At 32.2% G+C, this 13,846-nt stretch overlaps 1 protein-coding gene across 2 annotated transcripts in view; it reads right to left on the minus strand.

Moving 5' to 3' along the window:
- LOC127810089 (heavy metal-associated isoprenylated plant protein 43-like) overlaps positions 1-13,846 on the minus strand; it is a 72,416-nt gene that overhangs the window by 30,815 nt on the left and 27,755 nt on the right. The gene's annotated exons all lie outside the window — the stretch shown is intronic.

Consider the following 13,846-nt stretch of genomic DNA (forward strand, 5'->3'; position numbering starts at 1 on the left):
AAACAATTAAATTTCAAAATTAAAATTTAGCGACGGGCTCAACCCGTTGCTAAAAAATAAAATAAATAAAAAAATTAAATAAAAGAATTAAAATTTAGCGATGAGATCAACTTGTCACTAAAAAATAAAAAAAATTAAATAAAATAATTCAAATTTAGTGACGAGTTGAGCCATCGCTAAAAAATTAAAAAAATAAATAAATAAATTAAAATTTAGTGACGGGTCAACTCATCGCTAAAAATAAAAAAGTTATATAAAAAAATTAAAATTTAGCATGAAAAAATTAAAAAATAAATAAAAAATTAAAAATAAAAAAATAAAAAAATAAAAAAATTAATTAAAATTTAGTAACAGGATCAACTTGTTGCTAAAAAATTAAAAAAAAATTAATTAATTAAAATTTAATGACTGGACCTATCCCATCACTAAAAAATAAAAATAAAAAAAATAAAATTTAGCGACGGAGAAAATCTCGTTGCTAAAAAATAAAAATAAATAAACAAAAAAATAGAATTTAGCAACGGGGAAAATTCCGTTGCTAAAAAATAAAAAAAATAAAATTTAGCGATAGGATCAACACGTCGCTAAAAAATAAAAAAAATTAAATAAAATAATTCAAATTTAGTAACGGGCTCAACTCCGTCACTAAAAATTTAAAAAAAAAAAAATTAAAATTTAGTGAGGGGTCAACCCGTAGCTAAAAAATAAAAAGAATTAAATTTAGCAACGGGCAAAACCTTGTCGCTAAAAAATAAAATAAAAAAATTAATTAATTAAAATTTAGCGACGGGGTCAACCCGTCGCTAAAAAATAAAAAAATTAATTAATTAATTAAAATTTAGTGACGGACTCAACTTCGTCGCTAAAAAATAAAAAAATAAAAAATAAATAAAATTTAGCGATTGGTCAACGCCGTCGCTAAAAATTTAAATTTAGCGACGGGTGCTCCCGTCGCTAAAAAATAAAAAAAATCAAAATATAGCAATGGGTGACCCCGTCGTTAAAAAAATAAAAAAAATAAAGTAAAAATTAAAAATTTTACATTTAAACATTTCATAATAATTTTTACTACCATTAAAATTACTAAAAACTAAATTAATAATTTTTAAAAGTATTATAAATTAAAATTAAAGTAACAACATAATTTTTCACTGCTAATATAATAACTAATAAAGTTTTATTTGAATGAATTATGAAATAAAATTAAAATTAATATAAATCCTTTTACTAAAATTAATATTATTAAATAAGTTTAAGAAATTTTGGTGTATAAATATAATTCTAAAATATTTGAAAGCAAATATTATAAATATATTTTATGTATAACAATAAATAAGAAGGCTTGCAGATCAGTTGGCTCGCGCGCGAAACTTGGTCATGAAAGGTTGGGGGTTCGAATCAGGTATAAAACTTGAGAATAATAGCTGTGGGAGTAATATCTAGCGCAACCACGTGGTGCACGGAGGGGAAGTTGGGGCCTAGCGTGCGTTGAATTTTGGGGTTGAATTTAGTGAAAGAATTAGCGACGGGGTCAGACGGGCCCCGTAGCTAAAAAATAAAAAAAATTTAATAAAAAAATTAAATTTAGCGACGGGCTCACACCCGTCGCTAAAAAATAAAAAAAAAATAAAAAAATTAAAATTTAGTGACGGGGTCAAACCCGTCGCTAAAAAAAAAAAAAATTAAAATTTAGCGACGGGCTCACACCCGTTGCTAAAAAATAAAAAAAAATTAAATTTAGCGATGGGATTTAGCCCGTCGCTAAAAAATAAAAAAAATTAAATAAAAAATAAAAATTTAGCGACCGGCTCAACCCCGTTGCTAAAAAATAAAAAAAATTTAAATAAAATAATTCAAATTTAGCAACGAGTCAACCCCGTTGCTAAATCCGTCACTAATCAGTGACGGGTACAACCCCTGTCGCTGATTTCGTCACTAAAAAATACCCGTCGCTAATCCCATCGCTAAATTTATCAACGCCACTTTTAGCGACGGAAAAGTACCTGTCACTAAATCCGTCGCTAAAAAATTTAGCGACGGATTTTGATGTTTTAACAATGAAATTTTTTATTGCTAAAACGTCAATTTTTTGTAGTAAAGGCTTTATCTTGTATACATGTTGTTTAATCCTATTTTTGCTAGGATTATTGAGTGTGACACGGCCAAGAAAGATTGGAATAATTTGAAAAAGGAGCTTGAAGGAAGCACAAGGGTGAAGACTGTTAAATTCCTAACTCTCAAAAGAGAGTTTGAGATGCTGAAGATGAATGATTTAGACTCTGGGAAGGAGTACACTAGCAAAGTGATGACTATTGTGAACCAAATCAAATTAGCTAGTGAAACTTTTCCAAATCAAAGGGTTGTGGAAAAAATAATGGTAAGTGTCTTTGAAGATCACTACAAAAAAATTGGCATTTAGCGATAATTTTTTTTTACATTTTGCGACAATTATAACCGTCACAAGGTGATTTAGCGGTAATTTTGAAAACCATCACAAATATAGCCGCCACTAAATAATAGATTTTGTGACGGTTTTTAAAACATTTAGTGACAGTATCAGAATCGTCGCTAAAAAATGCTAAAATCACTCAAATAATTGAACTTTAGCAAAATTGTCGTTGTTTCTCTTGCGCGTGCGTGCTCGCTTGGCTGCATATTCGCTCACCACCTGCAATGCTGAAATTTTATTCCAGTTGCCTTCCCTCTTCCTCAGTTTTGAACTCGGGACCTCCCGTACACGAGTGAGCGCACAAAACCATCCGATCTGCGAAGCCTACTTGTTATATACTCGCGCATATTAATTATATGCTAATCCAACCACTATTTTTTAGAATTATATTTTAAATTTTTTAATATAAATTAAAAAATAAATTAATTGATTAAATTAAAAACATATTTTTTGAAAGAATAATGGAATAAATTAAAAATAAATTAATTGATTCAAAAATAAAAGAAGAGTTCACATATTTTTTAAATTTTCTTTTTATAAATTATCAAATTTTATATATTTTTATTGTGAATATTAGTTTATTTTCTAAAATTTTGCGACAGTTTTGAAGAACTGGTGCAAATATTAATTTAATTTAATTTTTTAATTATTAAATTATTTTCTAATTTTTTGGCAATTTTACAAAAATCACCACAAAATTTAATTTTTAAATAAATTTAGCGGCGGTTCTTCAAAACTACAGCAAAATTTAATTTTTTATTTTTTAATTATTAATTTATTTTCTAAATTTTGAGACTATTTTTTGAAAATCACCACAAAATTTAATTTTTTAATGAATTTTGCGACATTTTTTCAAAACCGCTATAAATGTTTATTTAATTTTTTTTAAAATTATTTTCTAAATTTTGTAGTGATTTTTCAAAAATGCCGCAAAATTTAATTTTTATTTTTTAATTATTTAATTATTTTCTAAATTTAATAGCGATTTTTCGAAAATCGCTGCAAAATTTAATTTTAAAATTTAAAATCTTTAAATTTTGCGACGATTTTTTAAAACCTGCCGCAAAATACCATATTTTGAGGCAATTTTAGAACCACCACAAAAAAACAATTTTTTTGTAATGGTTCTCAGCCATAGAGAAATCTTATGACTTGACTACTCTTCCTATAGCTGAGCAAATTACAAGCCCAAGAGCAAAGGGATGCAATCCGTGATGAGGAGCATGTTGAAGGTGTCTTTAATGCCAAATTCAAAGGCAAGAAACCTATTGCAAGGGATGATAGATAGGTAACCAGAAATTAGGGGAGTAAGGGAAAAGGAGGAGCATTAAGGAGTGAAAAATTTCCCCCTTTCCATTTTTGCAAATTAAAAGACCAACCATGCTGAGAAAAATTGTTGATCCAAAAACAAGTTTACCATTGTGATTATTGTGAGAATGATGGTCATATTGAAAGGTTTTATCGTGCCAAGCAAAACCAAACATTCCAATATATAGCCCCTGCAATAAGCAAATTGTGTAGATGATCAAAAGCAAAAAACAACTTTCTTGTTTATAGCTTCTCATGTTGTTGAAATGAATATAAACTCATGGTTTATTGACAACGGCTACACAACCCACACAGTTAAAGATATCAGTCTTTTTAGCCAGATTGACAAATCTATAAGGACAAAGGTGGTCCTTGGACATGGAGAAACAATACTAGCTGAAGGTAAAGGTAATGTCATCATGCATACTAAGTAAGGTGAAAAGAAAATCTCTAATGTTTTATTTATTCCGAGATTATCTCAAAACTTGCTTAGTATTGCTTAGTTGATGCATAGCAAATTTTCTGTCTTTTTCAAAGATCATGTTTGTACTATTTATTACCCACAAGGAGCAAAGATTGCAGTGGTCAATATGGTTGATAACACATTCTTTTTGAATGGAAACTCTCTCTGCTATCAAGCTCTAAATGCTAAAGTTGAAGAAAACAAAAAAGTGGCATCAACGCTTTGGCCACTATAATGGCAAAGCTTTGAAAATTTTGTGTTTTTCTAACATAGTTGAAGATTTCCTTGGTTTTGATTCCTTTGGCCAGATTTGTGAAAGTTGCCAAGAAGGAAAGATGCACAAGCTACCTTTTCCAAAAGGTGGTGGTTTGAGAGCCAAGGATAAGCTTAAATTGGTACACATTGATGTTTATAGTCCTATACGTACCACTTCTTTTAGCAACAGTAAATATTTCATCCTTTTTATTGATGATTTGACAAGGATGACTTGGATTTATTTGTTGAGTGAGAAAGCTCAAGTTTTTGATGTCTTTAAGAAGTTTGTGAATTTGCTCAAAACTCAAAGTGGCTGCAAGCTCAAAACTTTGGGATCTGATAATGGGACAGAATATACTTCCAAGCAATTTGGCAAGTTTTGTGAAGATTTCAAAATTTAACACCAATTGTCCATTGTCTACACACCATAGCAAAATGGTGTATCTGAAAAGAATAACATAATTGTGATGGAGATGGAAGATGTTTATTCTTTGGGAAGAAATTGCCAAAGAATTTATGGTCAAAAGCTATTTGTACTATTGTTTACTTCTTAACAATTTGATTGTGGCATGGTTGTTGAGTTCTATTTCATTGCTGATTGCTTCAGCAGTGTTTTGCATGGAGGATGTACATCTAATTTGGAATACATTACTTCAAAGGTTTTCTCAACATGACGAGTTTAGAATTTATCATCTACAGTATCTCTTATGCACTATTAATCAAGGTACGAAGTCCATTGACTCTTATTTTACTGAACTCAATGGAGTATGGGAAGAATTGCGTACCTTTGCCACATTGTGCATGTGGTTCATGTAACAAAGCATGTTTTCAGAAGTTTGTTGATGCTTAACTCAAAGATTGTGTTTAGGTTTCTTAATGGACTAAATGAGTCATATCAGGCTCTACATACTCAAATAATTCTTATGAAGCCTTTTCCTACACTAGATTGGGTCTATTATATGGTGCTTAGAGAAGAAACATAAAGAAGTCTCTATATTCAAACACAAAATTTGATTGAAATGGCTATAATAGCTATTAAGAGATGGGATAAGTTTGAGGTTGTATGCTCATATTGTGGTAAACCTAGGCGTACGAGAGATAAATGCTACAAATTGAATGGTTTTTCACCTGCCTTTAAGTTTACAAAATCAAAGACTTCTGGTGCTAATTCAAATCACAGATCAATTAATCAAGTATTCAGTGAATAGTCGAAGTTGAATGCTAATCAAGAACCTGTGGATCAATCTGTATAATAAAGTTTCTCTAAAGAACAAGTTCAAAAACTTATATCATTGCTCAATGATCATTCCTTGCTTGATTCACAGCCTAAATCAACCAATTCCTCTACAATAAATTCCACCACATTTCACAATTTGTTACAAACAAAGTTTGTTACCTCCCCATGGATCATTGATATTGGAGCAACATATCACACTATTTGTTCTTTAACTCTTTTTGATTCATATGTTCCACTTCAAAATGCCTTTGCTCATTTGCCTAATGGTATGAAAGTTTAAGTTACACACTAAGATGCACAGAAACGTGTTTGGGATGCCGTTTCGGCGTTTTCGAAATGGGAACGACCCGAAACGATTTTCGGGTTGTTTCTATAAATTGCAAAATGTTTAGGTGTCGTTTTGCAATTTGTTAAAATTAAATGGAAACGTGTTTAAGGAAAAACACGTTTCCGATTCCCACAATAGCGGCCACACGACCCGCGACCCACGCCCTAAGCATCCCCAAAGCTAGCTGAACCCCCCTCATTTTCCCCTTTTCTTCTTCTTCTTTCTGGCTTTTTTTTTTTTTTTTTTCCGAATCTGCTGTGTAAGCAATCTTCTTCTTCACCCAATCCGTCAGCTATCTATGGTCGAAAGTGACGGATTGACAGATCCGTCGTGGGTTCTTCTTCTTCACACTAGATTTCAACCATCGGGGTTCGACTATCGATGTAGATTGCTTACCAATTACCATCTTCTTCTTCTTCTTCTTCTTCACCCGATTTGTCGCTTCGACCATTGATCCATCGCTTTTGATCCGTCGCTGCCGATTTCGACCATCGATCCGTCGTTCCTTCAGTTGCTTTGCTTCTGATTTCGTCGCTTCCATCGCTTTTGGTGTGTGTTCTCAGACTATGTCTTTTGTGTTTAGAGGTGTATGCATTTTTTTGTGTTTTATGTTTATTTAATTTTTGTTTTTAATTTATTTATATTAAAATTAAATTAATTAATTTTTTTCAGTAATATGGCACATTGCATATCACTGAAAATAAATTTTTATATTTAAATTATTTTTATAATTTACTATATTAAAATTTATATTTACAAAACTTCCCCTATATTTTTAAATTTACAGTTTACCCTTCTGTTTCTTACATTTTTAGAAAAATGTCGTTTCAGCGTTTTCGTTTCGTTTCAGAAACGTATCATTTTCTGTTTCTGTGTTACTTAGGTTACACATACTACCACAATTATCTTGAACTCTCATATCATTTTACACAATGTCCTAGTTCCAACCTTTACATTCAATCTTTTATCAGCTAGTAAATTCACTTCAACCACGAAAGATTGTCTTATTGTTCTTTCTAATTGTTGTGTTATTTAGGACTTGTCATCATGGATGATGATTGGCATAGTTAAGCTCTAAGATGGTCTCTTTTACTTGTAGTCTCATTTCCAACCTATAATGTTTCATGTTGATGCTCATGTTGCTTCTTATTCCAATAAAACTGCTTCTAATTAATTGTTAGCATTTTGTGCCCTAATACTAGATTTGGATGACATCTAGTTGGCTTGTTTTTATGCATTCATTATATCTTTGTATAAAACTATAAAAGACAAGGTTTTTTTCATTCATATTTTCTCCAATCAATTATATGAATGAGTCCATAGATTTTGTGTGTGAGAATCTTATTTTCAATTAGTGTTGAGACTATGTGATAGGATTCTCTAGTAACAGAACTTTTTACATTATTCTTAGTCCTTAGATTCTTCAGATGGGGACTTCGATTAATCGAGTATGAACTAGCACAGGGGTTACTATCTTGTTCAATATGGGATACCGATGGAAGTGTGGTGTGTCACGCTTCATATAACATAAGATGTCCCTAGTAGACCTGTGGTTGGTCATTAGAGAATGATCAACTAAATGTGACACTGATGACTGACCACATGGCCTGGTGGATAATGGTCGTATCATCAGGTTGTGATGGTGTGTTGATCCTTATATTTGAACCAGCACAGTTGTTTTGTGTATTGGTGTGTGGAATTTACTAATGAGTTGAGTCATCTAATTGGAAGATGGGAACGTTCATCTATGTGGTTCCATATTGCTGGTATATGGAGATAGGTGTTGAGAATAAAATCTATCACCCTCGTCAATATTTTATAGGGTGAACGTCTTATGCGATCTACTACTATTAGTGTGACGGGATAGTCCCTAGCCAGAACAAATTGAAAGTTAGAAAATGTATTTCCTAAGGTGTCATTTAGTCACATTAATAAAGTTTGACACATAGTTACTGAGTTCGTGAGTTTATCACTCAATGACTCTTACTCAATTGGGACGTTAAGTGATGGAAAGATTATAACATACAGTGATCGTCAACTGTAATAGGTTCACTTGAAGTGAGATTTCACTACCACCTATGCTTTCATGAACTGCTACTAGGCATTATTCAGGAACTCTTGGAATGTCATGGGGATTTGGAAAAGTTTCAGTGATAGGTCAAAGGGTTAACTAGTACCAAAAATGGTTTCAGTATTATCTGATTGCTAGGGGGTAGTGAACCTAGAAAGTCACACACCATATAGTATTGCGTTTGTTATCAACATCGTGTGCCCAAAATTTCTCTAAAAGTTGTTGTTCAAAAGTTGACCCTTGGCCCTACCTGTCAATAGTTGAAATGCATACTGTATAGTTAAAATGCATATTGCATAGTTGATTCCATAGTGAAATTGCATAGTAAAATTGATTGATTGCATTGAATTATTGGGATAATGGGGTGTCAAACGTGAGGATTAATTGAATTAGGAGAAGAATGAAATAATATAGATAGAAAAGAGAGAATAAATTAAGGGAAGCAGATTTCTTTACTTCCCACGCAGGCATTCTTTTCTTTTTCATCTTCTTCCTCATTTGCCACCTCTGAAAATATTTTACTGCCATAGAAATTATACATGTGAAGGTCATGCGTATAATTTTGAAACGCAGACACCAGTAATTAGTACGCAAACCCTTTGTGTCTAACAAGGGAAGATGTGACCGGAACAATATCATTCAGTGTACTAGGTGTGGATAGACTAGGACCACCACAACATGAGGTGGATACGATCTTAGTATAGAAATTGTTTATATATCCCAACCATACATCAGATAGTAAGTATGAATTTATTTATATTCAATTGTTAAATATGCGTGTTACTTAAATACCCAACCTTTGTATGACGTGTATATTATATTCTGCTGTATGTATCTAATACACGATAAAAATTTTATTTTTATCTGTACGGTTGTACTATTGTTTCCCTTCATTAATGTTTCCTCAAATGTATGGCATCATAAGCTAGGATATATCTCTAGTAAAAATTTTCATATTTTGCAGTCCGTTGTACCCAATTTGTCACTTGTAAACAATTCTTGTTTGACTTGTCCTAAAGCAAAGTTGAAACGTTCTCCTTTTCTTGTTCATACTAATCGTTATGTTACTTTCTTTGATCTAGTGCATATGGATATATGGGGTCCATATTCCCAACCTGATATTGCTTGAAATCAATATTTTTTTACCATTAATGTTGATGATTTTTCGAGATGTTCTTGGCTATTCTTATTGAAAACAAAATCAGAGGTCCCTAAACTAATCTAGCAATTTTATTATTTAATCCTTAATCAATTTCACAAGTCTATTAAGGCCATTAGAACTGATAACTGACTTGAATTCTCTTTGCCTTCCTTTTATGCTTCAAAAGGGATTTTCCATCAAACAAGTTGCGTTTATACCCCCAACAGAATGAAGGGGTGGAACGAAAACATCAAACCATCCTAAACATTGCCAAAGCCCTTTTATTTCATGCTTCCTTACCTATCAAATTCTGGGGTGATGCCGTGCTTACTGCCACTTATCTTATTAACAAAACTCCATCCCCTATTCTAGACAACAATACACCCTATGAATTCAATAAACTGCCTCGTTATAGTCATCTTAGATCATTTGGATGCTTATGCTTTGCAGCTAAACTTATTGCTCAAGGAAGGAAATTTGATTATCAAGCTAGGAGATGTATATTCTTGGGTTATCCTGTTGGTGTCAAAGCTTATAAATTCTATGATTTGGATTCCAACAATATTTTTCTTTCCAGAGATGTTCAATTTCACGAAGATATTTTTCCCTTTCATGATACTACACATTAAACCATTGTTCATGCTTTTGTTTTTGCTGATGTTCCTAATTTGTTTCTTCCATCCTTTACTTGAACACCTATTGTTGTTTTTGTTTCTCCTTATATATCTATATTCTCATTCTGTTGATATATCTGATGTTTTGCCTTTGATATGGTTTTGATAATAAAAAATAATTATATTTTGATGATGGAATTATTTTGCAAAGGTTATTAACTTGGTGCTCTAAATTACTTTTATATGTTCTATTAAGTACCAAAATCAAAATTAATATCATCATGCAATCCAATGCCAAAAATCTTGTTATAAATTTGTTGATGGTATTTGGAAAATTATATTTTATTTTTTATTTTGTTGCTCAATTTCAAGCTCTTCAAATGCATTTTAAAACATTGAAATTAATTTAAAATTATTTTTTGCATAAGCAATCTATTGACTATTTCTTATAAGTTACCGACCATTTACTCTTATAATGTCAACCATTTTTAAACCTTGTTGATCGTTTTTATACAAGCTCTTAGTTGTTGGTTGTCGACCATCTCTACATCATGAACTGTCGACCATTCTTCAATATTGTCAACCATTCTTCATCAATTGTTGACCGATGTTTAAATTTTAAACTAACTTGTTGACCAATTATTGGAATGTGTCGATCCTTTTTATTGCAAAGACTTCTAATGGCTAGTTTTACAAGCTCCAACGGCTATAAACAATTAGTTTCTTTTGAAATTCTTGTGATGTCTATAAATACCATTCAAGAAAGCTCTTGAGACAACCAAGAAAGAAGAATAAATTCATTTGAGGTAACATTTGTATTTTTACTTCTCCACTCTACTTGTGCTTTCATTTTTCTCTCAAAAGGCTTTAATTATTATTTGTATCATTTTGTTCAACCCTTGTGTTTATTTTGAGAGATCTTATAACAAAGAGTAACTACTCTTAGATAATTTCTTTTGTATCATTCTTGTATTTCCTAATTTGTGAGCTAGAGGGCCTACTGAATTTTGGTAAAAGGTGGTATGAGGTTTTAGTTAAGTGTTTCAAATTCTTAGTGAGGAGGTCAGGGAGTGGATTAGGCTAGGTTTAGCCAAACTACTATAAATAGCTTGTGTCCCTCTTGCATTTTATCTTAGTTGTGATTCATTGATTTATCAATTTATTTTCAAAACCTCCTAAAAGTTTTTAATTTTTGCAAACACACAATTCACTCCCTCTTAGGTTGTGGTGCCATTGCTATACAAACCTAACAATATCTTCTTCTTCTCCTTCTCCTATTGTTTCTCCTAATTCTACTACTAACTTAATTAATTAATCTTGCTCCTACTATACTTGCTTCCCCACCTATTACCTCTGTACAACCTAGATGCAGCACTAGACCTATCAAACCACCTTCTTACCTTAAGAACTACTACACCAACCTACAGTTTTTTGATTCTCTACCTTCCTCATCCAATGATTGTACTCTCTATCCTATTCAAAACTTCGTTTCATATGAAAACTTGTCCCCATAGTACAAAGCGTTTACCTGTTCTATCTCCACCACTTTTTAACTAACCACTTATACTCAAGCAAGTCAGTTTGCTCATTAGCAACATGCCATGTAAGAAGAACTAAAAGCTTTAAAGGAGAACAAAACATGGCAGATTGTTCCTTTACCATCAAGTAAACATGACATTGGTTGCAAATGGGTGTACAAAACTAAGTTTAAGGCAGATGGTAGCATTGAGAGGTTCAAAGCTTATTTGGTTGCTAAGGGTTTTAATCAAAATGAGGGCTTTGACTATCACGAGACATTTAGTCCTATTGCCAAGCACAAAATTGTTAAAGTATTTCTCGCTCTTGATTTGCTAATAATTGGTACCTTTCTCAACTTGATGTTAATAATGTGTTTCTTAATGAGGATCTTCTCGAAGAAATTTATATGGATCTTCCCCTTGGCTATCAACTTTTGAGGGAGACTGCTATTGAATCTAATAGCTCACAGTCTAAAGACATTAAGCTTGTGTGCAAATTACACAGAAATCATTGTATGGTTTAAAACAGGCTTCTAGACAATGGAATGCCAAGTTTATTGAGTGTTTGATTCATTGTGGATTTATTCAATCAAAGTCAGACTACTCTTTGTTCACTAAACATATGGGAGAAAATATTGTTGCTTTATTGATTTATGTTGATGACATTATAGCAAGCAACAAAATTGTTCTTATTGAAGATCTGAAGAAATACTTGAGCTCTTACTTTAAGCTTAAAGATTTAGGCAAACAAAAATATTTCCTTGGGCTTCAAATAGCTAGATCCAAGCGTGGAATCTCACTATCTCAAAGAAAGTATACTCTTGAGTTGTTGGAAGACTATGGTCATTTGGGAGCAAAACCAAGTAATACACATATGGAGGTAATCATAAGATGGTTCATATTGATAATGACTTTCTACAAGATCCAGTAATGTATAGGCAGCTTATAGGAAAGTTGTTATACCTAACTCTAACAAGACCTGATATTAGCAGTGTTATTCATATTTTAACTCAGTTTATGGACAAACTAGCAATAATACATTTGAATGCTGCATACAGAGTTTTGAGATATTTTAAGTCAGCCCCAGGACAAGGCATACTTATGTCATCATCTTTTGATTTCATCCTAAAAACATATTCGAATAGTGATTGGGGAGGGTGCAATGAAACAAGAAAATCCTTGATAGGATTTTGTGTTTTTCTTGGAGATGCTTTGGTTAGTTAGAAGTCAAAGAAACAGCAAATGGTGGCAAAAAGTTATGTTAAAGAAAAGTATAGGCCAATGGTTGTAACTACATGTAAGGTTATGTGACTGATTTATTTGTTAAATGAATTCAAAATTCGTCATGAGGGATCAGTGCATTTATATTGTGATAATGTTTCAGCATTGCATATCTCCAAGAATCCAGTGTTTCATGAAAGAACAAAGGATATTGAACTGGATTGTCATTTTGTCAGAGAAAATGTGCTTGCATGAGTGATAAAGTCATTGCATTTAAAGACCAATCTCCAGTTAGCAAACATGTTTACAAAGGCATTGCATCCATCTCGATTTCACAGTTTACTGGTCAATATGAGCAGTCATAACATGCTCGTCTTGAGGAAAAGTGTTAAGAATGAGAAAATTGTTAAATCAGTTTTTGATTATTGTTAATTAACTAAACTAATTTCGATTAGTTAGATTAGTTAGAAACATAATTTTGTTTCTGTTTATTTTTCCCTCATTTCTTCTATATGTAAGTTTTGTTTTTCATTCATCAATAAAGTTGAGGCATTCATTTCATAACAGTGCCTTCCTTCCATAGAAGCAACAACTCTTTCCCTCACAAATTTAGATCTTTTTCTTGATTTTTCTCTTTCGCTCTCATCTCTCTCTCTCTCTCTCAACTTCGTCTTCTACATGTTGTGGGTTGCCGAGAATCGTAGGTAAAAACAACCCTACGTTGCCATGTCCAACGATTTTAGTTTTGGGATGGGTTTTTGCCATGGATAAGATTGTTGGTATCTTGGTTCATGGTGTTGATTCCTCTTTTGCTCCTTCTAATCAGTTCCTTGAACTGACGTTGTGTGTGGCTTCTGCTTCTGTTTTTCTTCTTCTTCTTGTTCTTCTTCATGATGAACCCTAGCCCTAAATAGCAAGAAGGTCGTGGTTGGGTAGCTTCGACGACAGTGGTCGAAAGCCACCATCGCCGGCCAACATCTCCCCCCCCCCCCAAACAATCACGCGCACAGCTTGGCAACCAAATTTTCAAACCCTAAAAATTAATTTTGGGTGTTTGGTTGGTTGGTGCAAGCCTAATCCAATCCATGGATAGGTTGCACCTGATTGCTCCAAGTTAGTCTAGAATTGATTTAATACCTAAATTGATAAAGAATAATTGGGATAGCCAATTCTATTGGTTATCTAATTCCTGATTTAATACAATGCAGATTTATTTAACGGCTAAATTGATAAAGGTAATTG

The sequence above is a fragment of the Diospyros lotus genome, chromosome 9, assembly GCF_014633365.1.
Source record: "Diospyros lotus cultivar Yz01 chromosome 9, ASM1463336v1, whole genome shotgun sequence".
NCBI classification, from domain to species: Eukaryota; Viridiplantae; Streptophyta; class Magnoliopsida; order Ericales; family Ebenaceae; genus Diospyros; species Diospyros lotus.